This window comes from Anomalospiza imberbis, chromosome 2, assembly GCF_031753505.1.
Source record: "Anomalospiza imberbis isolate Cuckoo-Finch-1a 21T00152 chromosome 2, ASM3175350v1, whole genome shotgun sequence".
NCBI lineage: Eukaryota > Metazoa > Chordata > Aves > Passeriformes > Viduidae > Anomalospiza > Anomalospiza imberbis.
In genome coordinates this window covers 89,944,915-89,962,505 of record NC_089682.1, presented here as the reverse complement: position 1 = coordinate 89,962,505, position 17,591 = coordinate 89,944,915, and the positions used below count along the sequence as shown (strand labels likewise).

The window sequence follows — 17,591 nt, the reverse complement described above, 5'->3', positions numbered from 1 at the left end:
AGCTGTGCCAGCCCTGCACTTAGCTGAGAAGATACTGGGAAACTAGCGTTATGGCACATTGATAGTTTTAAACTGTAAATCTTTGTTGTAGAGCCCCAAAGTGTTTCCTGAAAAGGAAGGAAAACTAAACTGCAGTAATTAACAGAAGAGGACAGCCTCATGGATCTTTTAGAAACCACATTTTTAATACAGCACATTTTCACTCTTGATCAAGGCAGTGCAAAAGATATTACAGTGGGATTGTTTCAGCACTAGCATCTACAAAAGCAATGATTCTTAATCTGAAACTTAATGGAGTTTGTGTACTCATTTGCACAATTTCCATGATATTCACATTCTTTTTACTAACTTTATTCTGAGCTAGTCATAATTATAGTATCAATGATTTCCATATCTAAATTGCAGCACTTAGTAAATGCTGCATATTGTAGTGTGGCAATGCTTATAATCTAGTCATTAACCAGGACCATTGTGAGCCTGCCTATACAAATATTAACAGATTGTATAGTTAGAGACAAAAGGTAACAAGTGATTATGATAAACAAAAGCAATGAATGGGAAGAAAAGACAACATTAATGAAAATATAATCATGCTGTTGCTACCACAGTTGACATTTCCTAAAAATACCAATATAAAAGATCCATAATTTAAAGTAGCTATCTCCATCTGTCAGACCATCAAACCACCAGCAATGAGCTATATGTTACACCACTGAACTTTCCTTTCCAGTTGCCAATTATCTCAGCGTACAAATCTTTAATTAGAAGGTACCAAGCTTTTAGCTTTGCAAGTTTGCCTCAGATTTGGATATGACAACTTGTTTACAGATATTGACTGAGGAGGGTTCCACTGAGGAGAGAGACATGACAGGTTTCTGAAGAAATCTCTAGTTCTTTTGATGGCTCTGTTTTCATCCTGACTGTAGGTAGACTCTGTTGAGTGGAAGTCTGTCAGCCTCTGTGTAGGAGCCTGGTTTTTCCCAAAACAAAATCAATGCAGTAACGCTCTTCAAATACTGCCTGTTTTCCTTTGCAAAGTCTCATAAAAATAATTACAAAGGCTGCATGGATGCTGAACCATTCAAAATCTGAATGGCCACTTTGGTGAAAGAGAATATTTTTCCTCCACATTTCTGCCAGTATGCCTGGGTTTACATTCAAAATCTCTTCTAACAGCCATAATGAGACGATATGGGCTTTATACTGGCAGATGGAAAACCCTACTGGGTATCATCCTCTGCTTCAAGGGTTGATGTTGTAAGCGAGTCATATACTTTGGACTTCATGGAAGGCTTACAATGCATCTGACAGAATAGGAGGAAGAACACTTTTCATGATGCTGCTCTCAGAAAAATCTTTAGGTTGTCTAGACATCTTAAGGAGCTCTCACTTGGACATAGAGATGCAGAAATATCTTATAAAAGAAAGAAACTTATAAGAGCTTCATGTAGAGTCCTCCCCATGCTAAGTAACATAGTCATTATCATATGATTAGAGGGTCCTTTAGACTATTATTTAGAAGATTGCTGGTGTGTTGTTACCACTTCCCAAAGAGATTTGCAGAATGGGATTACCCTTGTGTCACTTTATGAAGAACCCAAATTCTCTTAGCAACTTAAGTTTCATAATGCTATCCTACTTAACTTTCTGCCTGGATAGTGCTCCAGTTAGATCAATCAGAAAGGATAATGAAGGATGTCTTTTTCAAATCTGACTCTCTAAATATAACCAGTTTGGCAAAGAGAATTATACATGTAAACAGATTCAGTACTGTATTTTCATATTCTCCATGAACAGTGGATTAATTTCTGAAAGACACTTACTGAAGATATCTTAAGAATATTCATATCTTCCTTTTCTCAGATCCTTCATCAAGAACTCTAAGTTACAGATCACCTTCTTATATTTCAAGGATTGAGGAGATTATAGAAATTAACACCACTAATACAGAAGAATCTCCCCGATAAGTTACTTTTATGTGCAGCAGTTCAGCTGTTCAACTGATACTCACCTTTTTACATGTCATCTTTTCATTTGTCATAGCTTCAGTTTCTGAATGGATTCAGACTACTTTGACTCAACAAAAGACAGCTTTAAGAAAAATTGTAAATTTGGGGAATTATTTCCAAAGATGTTGTCATTATGTGTTCTTTGTTTTCACTAATATCTTCACTTTTTAAGCCTGGTAACTATTGGAAGCTATTTTTCTGGTGTCTAGCAGCCTCTAATCTGAGCCATGTTCTTATAAAAAGTGTATTCTAGTCTTGGAGATAGACTTAAAGGCTAATTACAAATATCACCACCAAGTAAGATGCAGTCAGGATAATTTATGTTAGCTTACTTATCTGAACATCCTACAAAGGAAATCAGCAGTGAGGCATTAGATAAGTTAAACACTGTTCTGGTAAAGCAAGTAAAAGATGCAGCTGCTAAATTTAAAGCTACAGAAGTATTCAGAATAAGCCAGTTAACATCAATCTATTGACATTCTTTAAGAAAATCTTTACTCTGTAGAGATGATGAAGGTACTACATACCTAGAAATGGGGAAGATCTGCTATAAAATGCAGTAAAACTTATGCTCAGTATGGATCATTGTCAATATTCTCAGGGTATTTAAAGCAATATTTTAATTTACTGGAACTCATCACTATAATATTTGCTTCATTTAAGGTTTCATGTATGCTTTACAACATTATTTTAATGGGTCCCCCTCCTCCCAGACTTACTGTTTTATTGGAGAAAAAAGGAGAAAAAAAGTAAGAGACCTGTACAGTTATTATTAGCTTGAATTCTGATTATCACATATAATGGAAAGCAGAGAAATCTGAGCCCAAATATCTACTGCATGGTTCTTCAAAAACAGCCTCTGGGTTTCCTAATAAAAATGTAACTTCGCTTTGTTTTTCTTTAAGAAGAATTTCTTTAATTCCCAAGGAGACAAAAATAAAGCACCATATCTGAAAGTAAGACTCAGCCTGACCTTGAACAAATTCTGTAAGGAATTAAGGTAAAAAAAATTGTCTTATGGGAAAAAGAATCAAGCTTTTTTTTGTTGTTTTGTTTCCCCCTGTTGCACAGGTGCCTGTGCTAAGGCTCGGTATGTATACCACTTCTCAGGTACCTAAGAAACAGTCTAGCAGAGCTCTAAACTTATTTGTAAGCTCTCAAGTGACTCGGCAGTTCCAGCTGAAGATGGATACAAGGCAGCTAATTTGCTACCACCAAGGGAAAATGTTGTAACATAAAAACATTCCCTCCCTTAGCTTCAAAACTGTGGAGCGCCTAGGGAGCCTGACTATTTGTAGAGCTGATACTATGCATATGCTTCCTCTGTAACTGTTACATGCATACATCTGGCATCTGTCTCTGTGTTAAACAGTCTTAATTGTCCCCACTATTGCTATGTAGAAACCCTCTAACCTAGATGGATAATGTGAAAGAAATAAATGAAAGGGTTGATATGTTTTGGTTTTTTTTTTTTTTTTGGTTTTTTTGGGGGTTTTTTTTGGTTTTTTTTTTTTTTGTGGCATTGTTTTTTGCATTATTGGCAAGATTTCCAATGAACTCTGTACTACGGCTATAATAAAAAAAAATTTAGCTGTGCCTTCTGTGTAACATTGGGTAGAGATTATGTTCTTGTCTTAGTATGACATTTGCACTTTGAACAGTCTTTTAATAAAATGGGGTTGTTTAAACTGGAACTCTTTTTTTTTTTTTCTATTTATTCCTCTTTTATTTTTTTTTCCTTTCTTATTTGTTTATGACCCCTTTTTTTTTTTATCCACATCAGACTACAGAGCTTTTAATCATTTCCTAGACATAGCTGAACTGATTCTGAATATAAGTCTTTTTTTTTTTTTTTTTAGGTGTTATTGGGGTACTCTACATGCTATTACATTATTCAGATCACTGTTGCCAGCAGAGACAAGACTCAAGCAAAGCACTTGATTTCAGATTTCAATATATTTTTAAAAGATCAAAGAGCATGGAAAATCTTATTCTTTGGTTAGACAGACCATGCAGAACAGTAATACTCTGAAAGATGGAGGTAGATGTATAGTACTAATACTAAATTGAAGGCCTTTTGAAGTAACTTTAACCTTTGTGTCAATGTTAATCTCAAAATCCCCCAGCAAAGTAAAAAAAAAAAAGCTTTTAATTGAAAAAACACATAGAAATTAGTTATTCCTGTAAAATAAGAGAGGAAAGTAAACAAAAAAACCCGCTGATTTGACATCTAAAATTAGTCATGATAGCAAAGATATCCTCAAGGTGCTTCTTCTACTAAGATTTTTTTTTTTGAGCAAGACTATAAAGCATAGACTTTCCTAATGCAACTGTACCTGCCCAAGTCTATTTAGGACTCAAAGTAAAGCTATTCTTAGAGATGAGATCTTCTGAAGAGCCTGACTTCCTCCTAGCATGTGCATTAAACCCTAGGGAGTAGGAAAACAGGCCACAGGTTTTTCACCTCTCCTATTAGACTTTTATTATCATGCAACAGGGAAGCAAACTAGAGAGAGCTTTCATTTAAACTCCTGTTTAAGGGAGAGTTCTTGTTAGTCAAGGACTGAATAAAATCCCACAGGATGTAGATTCAGACACTGTATATTAGTTTCATCAGTGACATAGCAGCAGCTATAAAACAGAATAATTTCATTCAGCAAACAGAGAAAGCCACATAATCTAATTTTTGACAATTCAAATTAGGCTAAAATTCTTATGTTGTCTCTGAAGACAATGGAGAGGGATGGATTCAGAGAGCCATTTAGAATGTCACTGAAAGGCTTCAGACCTAGAACACTTCATAGGCAGGTCTATCTCTCTTCACACGCATAGAGTGGATGTTCTAAAGTTGTCTTTGTCTGTGTTAGGGATATATATCAACTGGTCTGCCTTTTCCTAAAAGCTAAGCTTTTCAGCACTCAGAAAATTGTCTGCTTTGAGTTTAAAAGCCCAGTATTTCCTAAAATAATGTAGGTGGGATTGAGGTGTGTAACTCAGCAACATGAATCCCCCTTTCCACAATGTGCTTCTAATGAACATTGTCCTAACATTGGTAAGAAAATAGTCCCTTGGCAAACTAATAGCTAAATGATACCCCACACATATAAATCCTGGAAACCTCACAGAATATTTGTCAGATCAAGTTTCATGGTATTTTTCCACTGAGCTATTTTCAGGAAAAAGCAAACAAATTTCCTTCTTCCCTTATACTGTGCTAGCATGCTTATAACAAGCTGCTGCATTTTTTTGTTTTTTTACAGAATTAAGACTTGTGACAAATTGCTGCACTTTGAATGCCTGAAGAAACACATTGGGATCTGATGTTCTTCATTGAGGAAAATTGTAGCTGATCCAGACTCCTCTTGCAGCTGCAGCCCTGACTCCAAGTTCATATCAGAACATAGCAGGGAGTGACTTTGCTGATGTATAGATTATTCCACAATTACAAAAGATATTTGACATGCTGTGAGGTGGCATTTTGTTTTAATTTCAGAAATTTAGCAAGAGAAATCCAGAAGAGAAGATCAACTCTGTCTCCATAGCAAGCCAGCTTAACGTTGCCAACTTAACCAGAACATCATCCTGTCTCCTGAAGGAATCTGGGGGCAGAGCCAAATCTTCTGTCCAGCCATACCTTGCTTTGCAGCCCAGGCTTTGCTGGCTCACAGATCTAGCTGAATCCTAAACACAGCAGAGTACTGGAAAACTTGCAAATCTATTGATATAGAGCAGCATATTTGGAATTCCCTCATGTTGCTGATTCCATTCTCAGAAATCAAATCTCAAAATTTTTATTTTAAACGCTGAGTGGAACTGAGCTCTTTCATTCATTAAATCTGTTGCTTTCAAAATCAGCCCAAATATTCCTTCTTTAGATAAATTCTCAATTAACATTTGGCCTGTGCTTTTTGATACAGCAACATTAAGTTGGTTTTTCTCAGAGAGTCAGACTATGATGATAAACAAATGTCAACAACTTTTTTCATAAAATACCTGTCACAGACCTCTGAAAAACTAATATTCTTACTTAGCAGTTAATTTTTCTTAACCATAATCAAGTGGAAAACCAATGATGGTAATCCTGTAAGTGTATCTGCATTATCAAGTGATCTTGTGAAATTTTACCACAGCAAGATTTAGGGACTACAGCCTAATGGTCTTCTTGATATACAAATAAATTCAATTCCAGCTTGATGTTACAAACTGTCTTCAATGAGTTCATTTGCAGTTCATTGCACCTGCACTTCAATAGGTTTTTAGGAGCCTTTACTTGACAGAGAAGTAAGGCTAATATTCACAAGATACACTGGGATAGAATCTGCCAGGGTAGATATTTTCAGGTTTAGACCATGGTTTTTTTGGTAGCTATGGAGTATTAAAAATAAAATAATTATATTTTAAAAAAGTAGAAATAGTATGGGAAAATAAAGGCAATTCTTTGTTAGGCTAAACACTCTGAATAAAAAGAAGGTCTTATGTAAGTCTGATTTTCAAGACAAAAACAAAACAGAAGAAATAATAATTAAATTTAAATGTTTATGTAAATCATCTTCCCTAAAGTTTCCTATGACTAATTCATTAGAAATTAATTTGTTTGAAATCTTTATTTGAAAAAATAATATCTAAAATAATATATTTATTTTGCTTACTGTGAAAATCTGTTTTATAAAACCATGAGCAAATGTTCTGGAATGTAATTGCCTGTAAGATTTCTAAGAGTTTATCAAAGAGGGGTAAAAATACAGGATAAATCATTTCATAAAAAGAAGGATATGTATATTTCAGTCATTTTTTATTTTCTGATTTTGGAGAGGAAAATACAGCATTTTTTATAAGCTTTCAGCATCCCAGTTAGCCTGCTCTAACTATGATGACAACATGCATCTTTGATGACATGGATGAATACATCTAAAATTCAAGGCTTCCTCCTAGCAAAACTGTAATCCAGTACAGAAGGTCAATGACAACCTGCCTTTTAAGGCCAACTGTTTGCAAGTAGTAAAGTGGCATTTTTTGTTAGGATTCTTCCCTCTGCTTTGCTATCTGATTTCTGCAGGGACATGCATCTATTTACCACACTAAATCCTGGTTCTCATCTTTTGCATGTGACATATTCTTTATTCATTAACTAGAAGTAGACAAACAACTGGCTTTTTTGTCAGCAGTCTCCAAAGACATAGTCAATGCAGACCTAGCTAATCCCCTCCTACTTATTATTCAGCAATCCGTGTCTGCCAATAGGATTTGAGAATCCCAAAAGACAATGTTTAAAGGGAAGGGTTAAATTCAGACTGTGTAATGCCATTCTCTGTTCATGGGATAATTCATCATATTCAAGGAATCTGTTGCGTGGAGGAAACAAAGGCTGCCAATTAAAAGAAATTAAAAAAGATGGACAGCCATTTGAGTGAGTGAGATTTCTGCCATGATCTGAAGCAGCTTTATTAATGGTGAGAAGCTATGTTGGTAGAGACAGTTCTTTTAATCTGCTCCAAAGGCCTTCATATTCCTTGCACAAAGTTGCGTTTGGGAGGTCTAGAGTTAAGCTCCCTGAGAAGCAAGGATATTAAGAGAAACCTGCTGGGGTATTTTATTTAACATTAAAGTGAATTTATCAGCTGCTCCCAACTTTTTGAGAGACTAATTGAATTATCAAAGGCTGCAATGGGAAATGTAAAGCCTTCTGAGAACAGATTTGTAATATAGATAAAATCCTTAACTCATGCCATGTGATTATCTTAAAACAGAGAAACAGCCCGGGTGCTAAAAAACACCTGAATTTTAGAGTTCTTTTGCCTGTCTAAAGCCTCTCTCTACCTACCAAAATTATGGGAAAAGTCAAGTGTTTGGAACAGGAGAAAAGACAAAATTATTTTAAAACACCTATTCTATTATGTCCCTTTTCAATGTCTTCAGGAGTGCTAGGTGGTGACTAGGGTAAGGTCTGTCAAATTTGTTGCTCAGCTGTTTATGAAATAAATTTTAATCTTTCTGTTTTTAAAGGCTTTCAGAAAGAATATACAACTTCCGTCATTTTCAGTGAGACCTCAAATGACAAAAATCAAAGATGAATTAATCATCTGCATGCACTTGGGCATATAATAATGACAGAAAAGCTGTTATTAGCCTAGACAATGATTTCGTCTGTGAAAGTTCAACCTTGTTTAAAATTTTGCAAGATAATTATCTGAAAATTTATTTTTATTTTTTAATTATGTCACTTCCATATACATATCAGTGTGGAATTGTGGAACAGATCCTGGCAAAAAAGACTAGTGCTTGGGAGTGTGTGAGTCTGAAAAAGTGTCATGGTTTGACATGGAAGTAAATTCTTTCAGGAAGTTGGGTCAAACCAATCAGTGGTCAAGTTTGGATATTGGCACCTAAAGTGACCACTGAAGGTATGGATACGCCTCTGAGAACACAGGGGGTTAAAAGCAAGAACTCCCAAGAGCTCGCTCTCTTTGGTTCTGGTCAGGGTGCTGTGCAGACCTCCCCTGCCCAGCCATGGGGCTGGGTGGGGGAGGGGAAGCCATGAGGCCTGGTCAAGGTGAGCTGAGGGGTAGAAGGACTGGAACCGAGCCAGCTCCTGTGGATGGAAGGGTGGAGAGAAGCAGAGATGTCTTTGTCATCCCCCCCCAGAGGGAAGAGACAGAGAGTCCGAACGGCACCTCTAACTTTGCCGGCGTGGAGGAGAAGGAGGGGGGGGGAAGGTACCCAGCCTTGGCCTTGGGAATCGGCTGCTGGGCAGAGATTTCAGCCGTCCAGGGAGTCTGAACTTTTAACCCTTTCCTGGGAAATGAAGGTTTTGTAAAATATTACTCCTCTTTGATTTGAAGTAGAAGAGAAACAGTCTGGGATCTGAGATGATGGAAGAGGAAATTTTTGAGTTGGAAGGAGATGATGGAGTGGCTTGTGGCTAGACTTTTCTTGTTAGCCATAGACTGAACCAAATTCTCCTGACAGAGGCTGCACTTAGGGGGGTGTGTTGGTGGGCCAAGAGACCTGTTTAAGTAATTACCAACAGAGGAGTAGAGAGAACAGAGGAGAGATGAAGAAGGTGTGGAGAGGCCCTCTGTCTTCAAGGAAGAAGAAGAGGACAAGAAGATCTCTGTTCTTGGACCCTCGGCCCCAGGGGAAAATGGGGGGGACTGTAGTCCTGAGATGAGAAGCTGAACTGTTGTCTCTTTTGGTCCATGGCAAAGCATCCTTAAAGGAGCCCTATGAGCAGTCTGTCCATGCACGGTGGTGAGAGCACTGTGACATGGAAAGGAGAGTGTCACCATGGCAGATTTTCTCTGAGCAGTTGCCATGTGTGACATGGAAACACAAGGGTGGCAATTGTGTTTCCTGGGGGGTCTGTGGCACAGGAGAGACTCCTGTCTCCCTTGATGGACTGAGTATTTGATTATCTGAAGGGTGACAACTTGATCAGGATCCTGGGTGGTGTCTCACTGTTGGGTTTGTTTAGAAATTAGGTGGGAGGAGGAGGGGTGTTTTGGAAAGTCTTCATCCAGGATTTAGTGTTTGTAGTTTTTATAGTAGTAGTAGTTTAATAAAGTTCTTTTCTTTGTTATTAAGCTTGGGCCTGCTCTGCTCTGTTTCTGATCACATCTCACAGCAATTATTTAGGAAGGTACATTTTCATGGGGGTGCTGGCATTGCGCCAGTGTCAAACCATGACAAAAAGTTAAGGACCAAAGGCAACTTACTGTATCCCGCTGACATTTTGCAAGAGATCACTTTCATGTACATAAACAGTAGGATGTTGTTCGATTTATATCATAAAGTCAAAGCTTTTTCTGCAATACCTAACTTGTCATATATTTCTTGAGAAAGTACTTAATTACCCTACTAACAATTATAAAAATACCTATAAAAGTAGAAAAAAAGCCATGTTAAAATTGAAACTATGAGTAAATCTTTCAATACTTGCATGGCAGAACAAAAGATATAAAACTAATTTTGAAACTGTTGGCCTCCTATGCTTCAATCAAGTGCAGTTACAACAAATTGGAGGAAATCACTGCATGAAGAGGTGCAAAGAGATGATTCTAAGAAGTGTGAATACAATTCTATATATATAATAAATTAATTTCAGAGTTCAAGGACATTTGTTAAAATGCTTTCTCTTACCAAGCAGCTTTAGAAATATTTGAGAAAAAGCAGGGAAAGAATCACAAATAGAGGATAATTTAATAAGATGATATAAGGCATCAGAAAGAACATATACTGTAATCTTATTCAGTGATAAAAGTGCATCCTGTCCCATGAATACAACTGGTGATAATTGTGAGTAATTAGTAATTATACCAAGAACTAACAGCTTATCTCTTATGCACAAAGCAAAGCAGTCTCAACACATGATGTGTTGTTTGCTTTGTCCCTTTTATGGAGACCTTTATTTATTTTTTATTTATCTCCCTTTTTATTTATCTATCTCCCTTTTTATTTTACTCCCTTTTATGGAGTCCCTTTTATTTATCACCCTCTTATGGAGACATCCTAGAGAAGTGCAGAATCCATCATTCAGTAAAGAGGACCTGGGAGCAGATCAGGAGAAGCTGAGGTGCTATTAGTATCCTTACCTTTTTCTTATAAATAGCAATATTCTGGCTTTATGAGAAGGGAAAGAGAGGTACAACAGCTCCCTGGATTCAATTAATGTGTATTCTTTCAATATATGCAAATCAAATGTCTTTCCAGAGTTCCTAGAGCCTCAGAAGTAAGTTTGCTCGTCCCTGATTTTTGGAGAGGCATCTCACTGGCAGTTACAAATTTCACAGAATATTCTGAGTTGAAAGGGACCCACAAGGATCTTTGAGCCGAACTCTTAAGTGAATGACTTGTACATGGATTGAACCCAAAACCTTTCTGACCAATTTCATGTTCTGACCATGTTCTGACCAATTTCACAAATCTTAATGGCTCATATCTTTTGACTTTCCACCTGCCACCAAAGGGAAATGAAACTTTTTCAAAATTTTGAATATTTTTTGCAAGACTGGGTGGGGCTTTGAGCAACCTGGTCTAGTGTAAGGTTTCTCTGTCCATGGCAGTGGGGCTGAAAGTAGATGGATCTTCAAGGTCCCTTCCAGCACAAGGTATTCTATGATTCCCTGATTCTATGATCTTTGTCCCACTAATATACCTATTCATGACAGTTCCGTCCTCCTTGAGCTGCTCCAAGAGGCTGTTAGTGTCCATGTGCTTGGTTCTATTCCCTAGACTGGTTTCTGTTGCACTGTCTACAAAGACAATGTGGTTACAATAACACATAGTGCTATGAGCAGTGGAACTAATTAAAGCTTCTCTTCTGAAAATTTTTGTATTGACTAACATGTCTTGGAAGGCACAGTCTGCTTGAAGCTTTGTAAGTATCTGAGGCTTTGTTAATGACTCTCTTCAGACAAGAGGCTTCAGCATCTAATAATCTGTGAAATCATTTTTCCACTGATATTGAACACTTATATAGTCCATTACAGCTGTCTATATCCACAAAATTTGTGGAAACTTATTTTTGAGTCCTGCATCCTTGGATAGATACTGGTTCAGAAGTTACGGGTAATCAGGGAAATGTGCAGACACAGAATGTAATTTCATGGATATATTACTAAAAACCCCTGAAAATATATCTTTAAAAAATCAGGTTATTCTTTCCATAATTGTTGTTGAAAGACTGATTTCTCTACATGGGATTTCCTTTTTTTTTTCCTTGAATATCTGGAACAGACTTAGGAGATCATTAATGGTACCATAAACTACTTATTGACCAAGTTTTTCAAATATGGCTTTCTAAGCAAATCAATGTAAAATATGTTTAAATGACTACTTATGGAGAAGCAGATTATCCTGATTATCCTGAAGAAACTCACTAATTATCAGATTATCCTGAAACAATTCACCAAAATGCCCAGGTGGACTCTAATACTGTGAACTAACTCAGACACTTCCACTCAATGTGCAGTACTGTTTTGTGTTGTTTAGAGGTACACACATTTACACCTTGACAAGGAATGTCAGAGGGGCATAGCACCAGGTTCTGATTCTAGCATGCCTCCAAGGAAGGTGTCCATGTGTGAGATAGCATATGGAGTCCTACTCAGGAGACTCAACATCATGTGCATGCTAATGTAGATATTTACAGTTGATCTAAATTCCTAATTAGGTGTATCAATATGGATCAAATTGGCACTTCAAATATCTAAATATAGATGTAGGTTACTATCTCTTGGCAGAAATACTTGAAAATACTTGGTTCCTTACCATAAATACAGTCTTCTGTAACAAGACATTTTGCAAAGAATTTTGTCAGTGGTTATGAGCAGAGCAGCAGAAGTGGCTTCCAATTGGTTTCTTTTTGTTTCTGAGTTAGGCAAAGTCTTATTTTGATTAATCACTCTTGCTATAAAAATGTGCTGGTTTTTTTAACACCAGTTTTCAAGAAAGCTGTCTTGAAATTTCTTGGAAGACATTCTCCAGCTTGTTGTGCCCATCTGTGTTACATCACGTAACAACACACTCACACATGATTAATGAAAACCATGCCATCCTACACAAGTCAAGAAAGATCCAATTTAATTCACTTAAAAATTCCTATCCCTTTCATAAAAAAAAAAAAGGTCTCCCAGTGTTACTTTAAAAAATAAAGCAGATTAGCTTCTGTACTCACACTTGGAGCAAAGAACAAGAAAGAAGTTTCAAGCGATAATAGGACAAAACCACAAGAGGCCAACATATTTCTATCAGAGCAAAACATAAATATTAGGGGGAAGAAAAAACCAAAACCTTAAGAAATACTTCTGCTAAGAAGCAATTCCAACCTTCAGTGTGAACTATATTATAGACCTCCAGCCAACAATAAATATCACTTTTTGGATACAATTTTAACTAAGTACTGTCCAAGATCACCCAAGGAAGGAAAATTTATTAGTATAAATGTTCAGGCTAAAAATCTTTAAATCTAGCAAGCTTAAGCATGCCATTTTCTACATGAGTAGAAAAAAATATTTTAAAATGGAGAATTTGTAATTGGTTAATATAAAGAATTCAAAGCACAAGCAAAAATTTACATGTACATAATATGTGATTGCAAGCATGCAGTAAAGGGAATGTGGGGTATATTCCTGCTTTGTCTAAAGGCAACATCATATTAAAACCAAAAGAAAAATCAACAAGGAATCTGTGATCATAACAATCTTATAGCCTGCTTCAGAAAACATTTTAAACTGAACTTTTAGTTTATCTAAATGGTGCTGGTTAAGCTCAGCTGTGTAAGGTATGGCTTTGTTTGATTGTTCTGGATTTTTTTCACCAACTGATATTAAACAAAACTAGAAAATAAAATGTTATTTGTCTAGTTAGCTCAACACATGACTGAATTTCAGCATATTTTAACTTGAAGAATGTTTTAACATTGGTTCTGTCATAAATATATCACAAAATTACATGGCTGTAATGACTTCCATAATCTCAAGTAAAGAATTAATTCTTTTTGGTGGGAAGAAAAAAAAAAGTGGTGAATTTTAATAGATGTCCAAAAGTGGGTTCTGGCTAAGGTCTAACTGAAGTTGCTCCACACATCCAGAGTTATAGTCAAAAGGAGGTGAGCTGAAATAAAAACAGCAGGAATTTTTATCCTATGCACATCTAGAGGATTTCCTTTTAGGAATAAATTTGTCTATCTGTGGTGATGAACAGGAGAAATACCTTCTGAAAAGTACGTTTGCTTTAATGAAATATAAGCTATTGCTAAATATGTATAATAAATATATTATTAATATTTATATTATTATTATTTATATTATATTTACATTTATGTTATTAATCTAAGAATAAATAATGTTATTAATCTAATAATAATAAATGTTATTAATCTAATTTTATTTATATTTCATTCTATAGTCTTTTGTTTCTCATCTTGATCTTCTGTTTTTTCTGCCCATATTTCTCTTATTCTGTTCCTTCTGCAAAATGTGTAATGATCTACCAATGCTATTTAGAGAGCTGGCATATGGTTTTCTGAAGTCACCACAATTTTATCTTTTCATTGAAAAAAAAATATCGAAAACTAAAAATAAACCATAGAATTAATCTCCAAATCTGAACAAAAACCTGAATGGTTACCACCTTTAGTTATTTTAGTTTGGCTCTTTCAATGAATTCTGGGGGTTTTCCTGATGAAGTACAGATTTAATAAACTCATAATTGTATACTGACTGCAGCTAAGTGACACCAAATTAGAGTCAGTCACATTCACTCACATAAGCAAAAAGTAGTAATACTATTTCAATCTTTATGTTTTTGGTCAGGTATAGAATTTCTCTCAGCATGAACAGGCAGGTTGTAAATGAAAAACTTTCTCATTCTCAGCTGAAATTTGTGTCTTTCAGTAAAGTAGGTAATAATAAGACAAAATATTTCATGCTTTAGTAAAAACTGCCTTTTCAATACATTTAGATTAGGTAGTAATGAGCTATATTGTTCAGGGTTTAATCTGTTCTTAAAAAAACTGGGAAGTCATTCTTCTGCCCTGCTCTCAGGTATTAAGTCCATACATCTTTTATGCTGACAGTTCAGCTTCAGGCTATAAAATAGAGGAACCTGTTCTACATCTACTATTTAAAACAAGAGCAGAAAAACTAAACCTCCATCAATCTACTGTCTTTGTCTTATGGCTTATCTGTGGCAAAAAATGAATCATAAGAAAGATTTGTTCTGATTCTACAGACAGATCCATCAACCTACCAGTACCCATGAACCATGCATTCCTGCAGAGATTGGTGCTAATGGTGTAGCTGGAATTTTCAACCTAATATAACATCTAACTACTGCTATTCACTTGCAAGCTGTAATAGGAATGTATTTAGAGAAAGCACATGCACACAGCACACCCAAAGTAATATGGGTTCACACGGTCTTTTTTACACATTTTTACTTCTTTCAAACAGCATGCTTTCTTTTAGACCTCTATCAGGACCAAAATGAAGACAGTGATGTCATTTTGAACAGATTTTTTATGTCCAAATCTCTTAAATGCAAAATTAATACAAATATGCGGTTTCTTCACAAAATTATTTGTAAGGTCTTCAAGAAATAACTGTCTATCAAGCTCTGATATGTGATTTTTTAAGCTGCAACTTTTAAAAAAAACAAACCCTACACATCTTTATAATCTCACATGTAAATTTTGGATCACAAGAGAAGATGGCTAACAGATGAACTATTTGTTCACCTGAAAGAAGATCAACAGACTGAAGTCTACTTGTGATGGTATGTAGGGTGAGGATAACAAAGGAAAGCAAGTCGGGAATGCTTGAAAAATAAAATATATTTAGTTAACAAGAAGAAAATTATACTTTGGAGAAAAGATTCATTTCACATCTGAATCCCTCTTCCAAAATGGCCTCTGATTTAATCTTAATCCTGTGAATAACCATGTCTGAAAAAGCATGGTAGCAGTTGCAATAAAGCACACAATTCTTTCAGTCAATACTGCAGAGTGTATTCAGGGAAAACTCTCATTCAGGTAAATAATCAGGGTAAAACAGAGCATACAGTGTAGCAGTGATGCAAATTATTTAGTGTAGTGCCTACATGTACTTTCAGCCCCCTTTTTTAGACAGCTATATCCAGAAATTTTTTAATGCAATCAGACCCAGTACCAAAAAATACTTTCTCCACTCAATTGAGTGGAGAAAAAAAAAATTGAGACATTCTTAAAAAATAATAGTTCTGTTGGCTTTAAAACATGAAACAAGTGTGAGAAACATAGAAAACATGCAAGTATAGTTTGGTGGCATTTATTCTGTAAAGATTGTGAAAAATATATCTTGTATGGATTATTTGGATGCTTGCAAAGGATGGAAAATACAGCTAATTACATAAGCAATCAACAACTTCCCATGAAAAGAGCTTATAGGGTTTCTGACCTGATATGATATTCATTTAATCTAATTTATGAAACTGCTTGAGGAAACATTCAGCTGCTTTCTTGAAAGACTTACTTGGGGATTATTGGAGCTGTATAATTGTTCAACTGATCAAACTTAAAAAGGAACATTTTGTTTTACATTAATCTTGCAGAAATGGGCAATGAATTTGAGAAATAGATTGCTGTCTAAAAGTCTTGCCAAAAAATGTCTAGCTGTGAGCAACCACAACTATTTTTTTCTAACAGTCTCATTTTCTTATTTTCAATCTTTATTCAACATCTGTTTTCCCCCTCCTCTGTAACATAATTATGCAGAAATCCAGCATAAAACAGGTTGAGCAGTTAATAACAGGCAGCTTAAACTTTTTTTCCCATTGATGCACTGCAGATGTTTCCTTACTTTTCTTTTTTTTTTTTTTTTTTTTCCTTTGGCTTCTCATCTAATTTGTACACATTTTTACCCTGATCTTGAATATGCTGTCATAACATATGGAAGCACCTGAAAGTAAGTCTGGAAAATGCACAGGTTTATAAGGCTTTTATTGGATATGTAGCACATTTAGTGGGAAAGCAGAGTTTGTCCAGATAATGTTGAAGGAATTTGATTGAGATCGGTAGTCTGCCACAACAAGAAAGACTTCCAGACCTTTTAAAGATATTCTGTATAAAGGTTTTTAGTCTTTCAGTACATAGCTTTGTATATATATGATTTTTCCAAGATAAATTCACTTTGCTTTTTATTTGACATAAACTTATCTCAAAAGTAGCCATGGCTCCATGACAGTTATTTCTCATTTGCAAACACTTAATTTCAGTAATCAGAACTTGACATCTAACTTAAAAGAGATAGCAAAATCTTATACTGTCAGATATTCAAAACTTCCACTAAAATATAAGGGTTCCTCCATACAGAGGAACAGGTAAAAGATGATGTTCTCCCCTTAATTTCCAAAGGATATTCTTATTAGGATAAATTAAGGATTCTAATTAATCTGAAATAAAAAAAAATGTTTAAACCTGTTGAGGCTGACTTTGGAAAAAGCACTAACATTCTAGGAAATCTTCAGTTCACACAAAGAAAAGCAAGAAGATGTAAATTACAAAAGAAAATACTATGCAGAATTAGAATGGATTTCATTTTATGTGGAACATGTAAACAAAATACAGTGAAGGTAATTGAATGTACAACCTATTGTAATTAGAGAATTCTATATTCAGGTTCACATAAACACTGTAATTGGAATTATTCCTTCAATGTTGAATGAGTTTATATGAGGTGAATCCTAGCAAGCCTGGTAAGGGAAAAAGTTTTCCCTATGGGTTTAATAATGTGCAACTTGCTCCTGTTTGAAAATTGAGGACTGGACAACTTGGGGTTTTTATTCATAGTATCACTGATTTAGTTCTATATTTTTGGTATGGAAGAAAAATATTGAATATTTTCCATATATTCTGGATGCTTGTGCAAAAATGTTGATTTTAACATTTTTCAGCCTGTCTGCTGCATGAATTTTTTACATTTATTTGCACTCCATATTTAATGTATTATATACAATATGGATGAGATACTACCCTTTGTTACAGAGACATCACATAATCTGATGGCTGCTGCTGAAGGAAAAATATTTGTGTCCATTTTTCTCACAAGA

At 35.4% G+C, this 17,591-nt stretch overlaps 1 protein-coding gene across 6 annotated transcripts in view; it reads right to left on the bottom strand.

The window, feature by feature from the left end:
• PCDH17 (protocadherin 17) overlaps positions 1 to 17,591 on the bottom strand; it is an 87,933-nt gene that overhangs the window by 9,474 nt on the left and 60,868 nt on the right. The gene's annotated exons all lie outside the window — the stretch shown is intronic.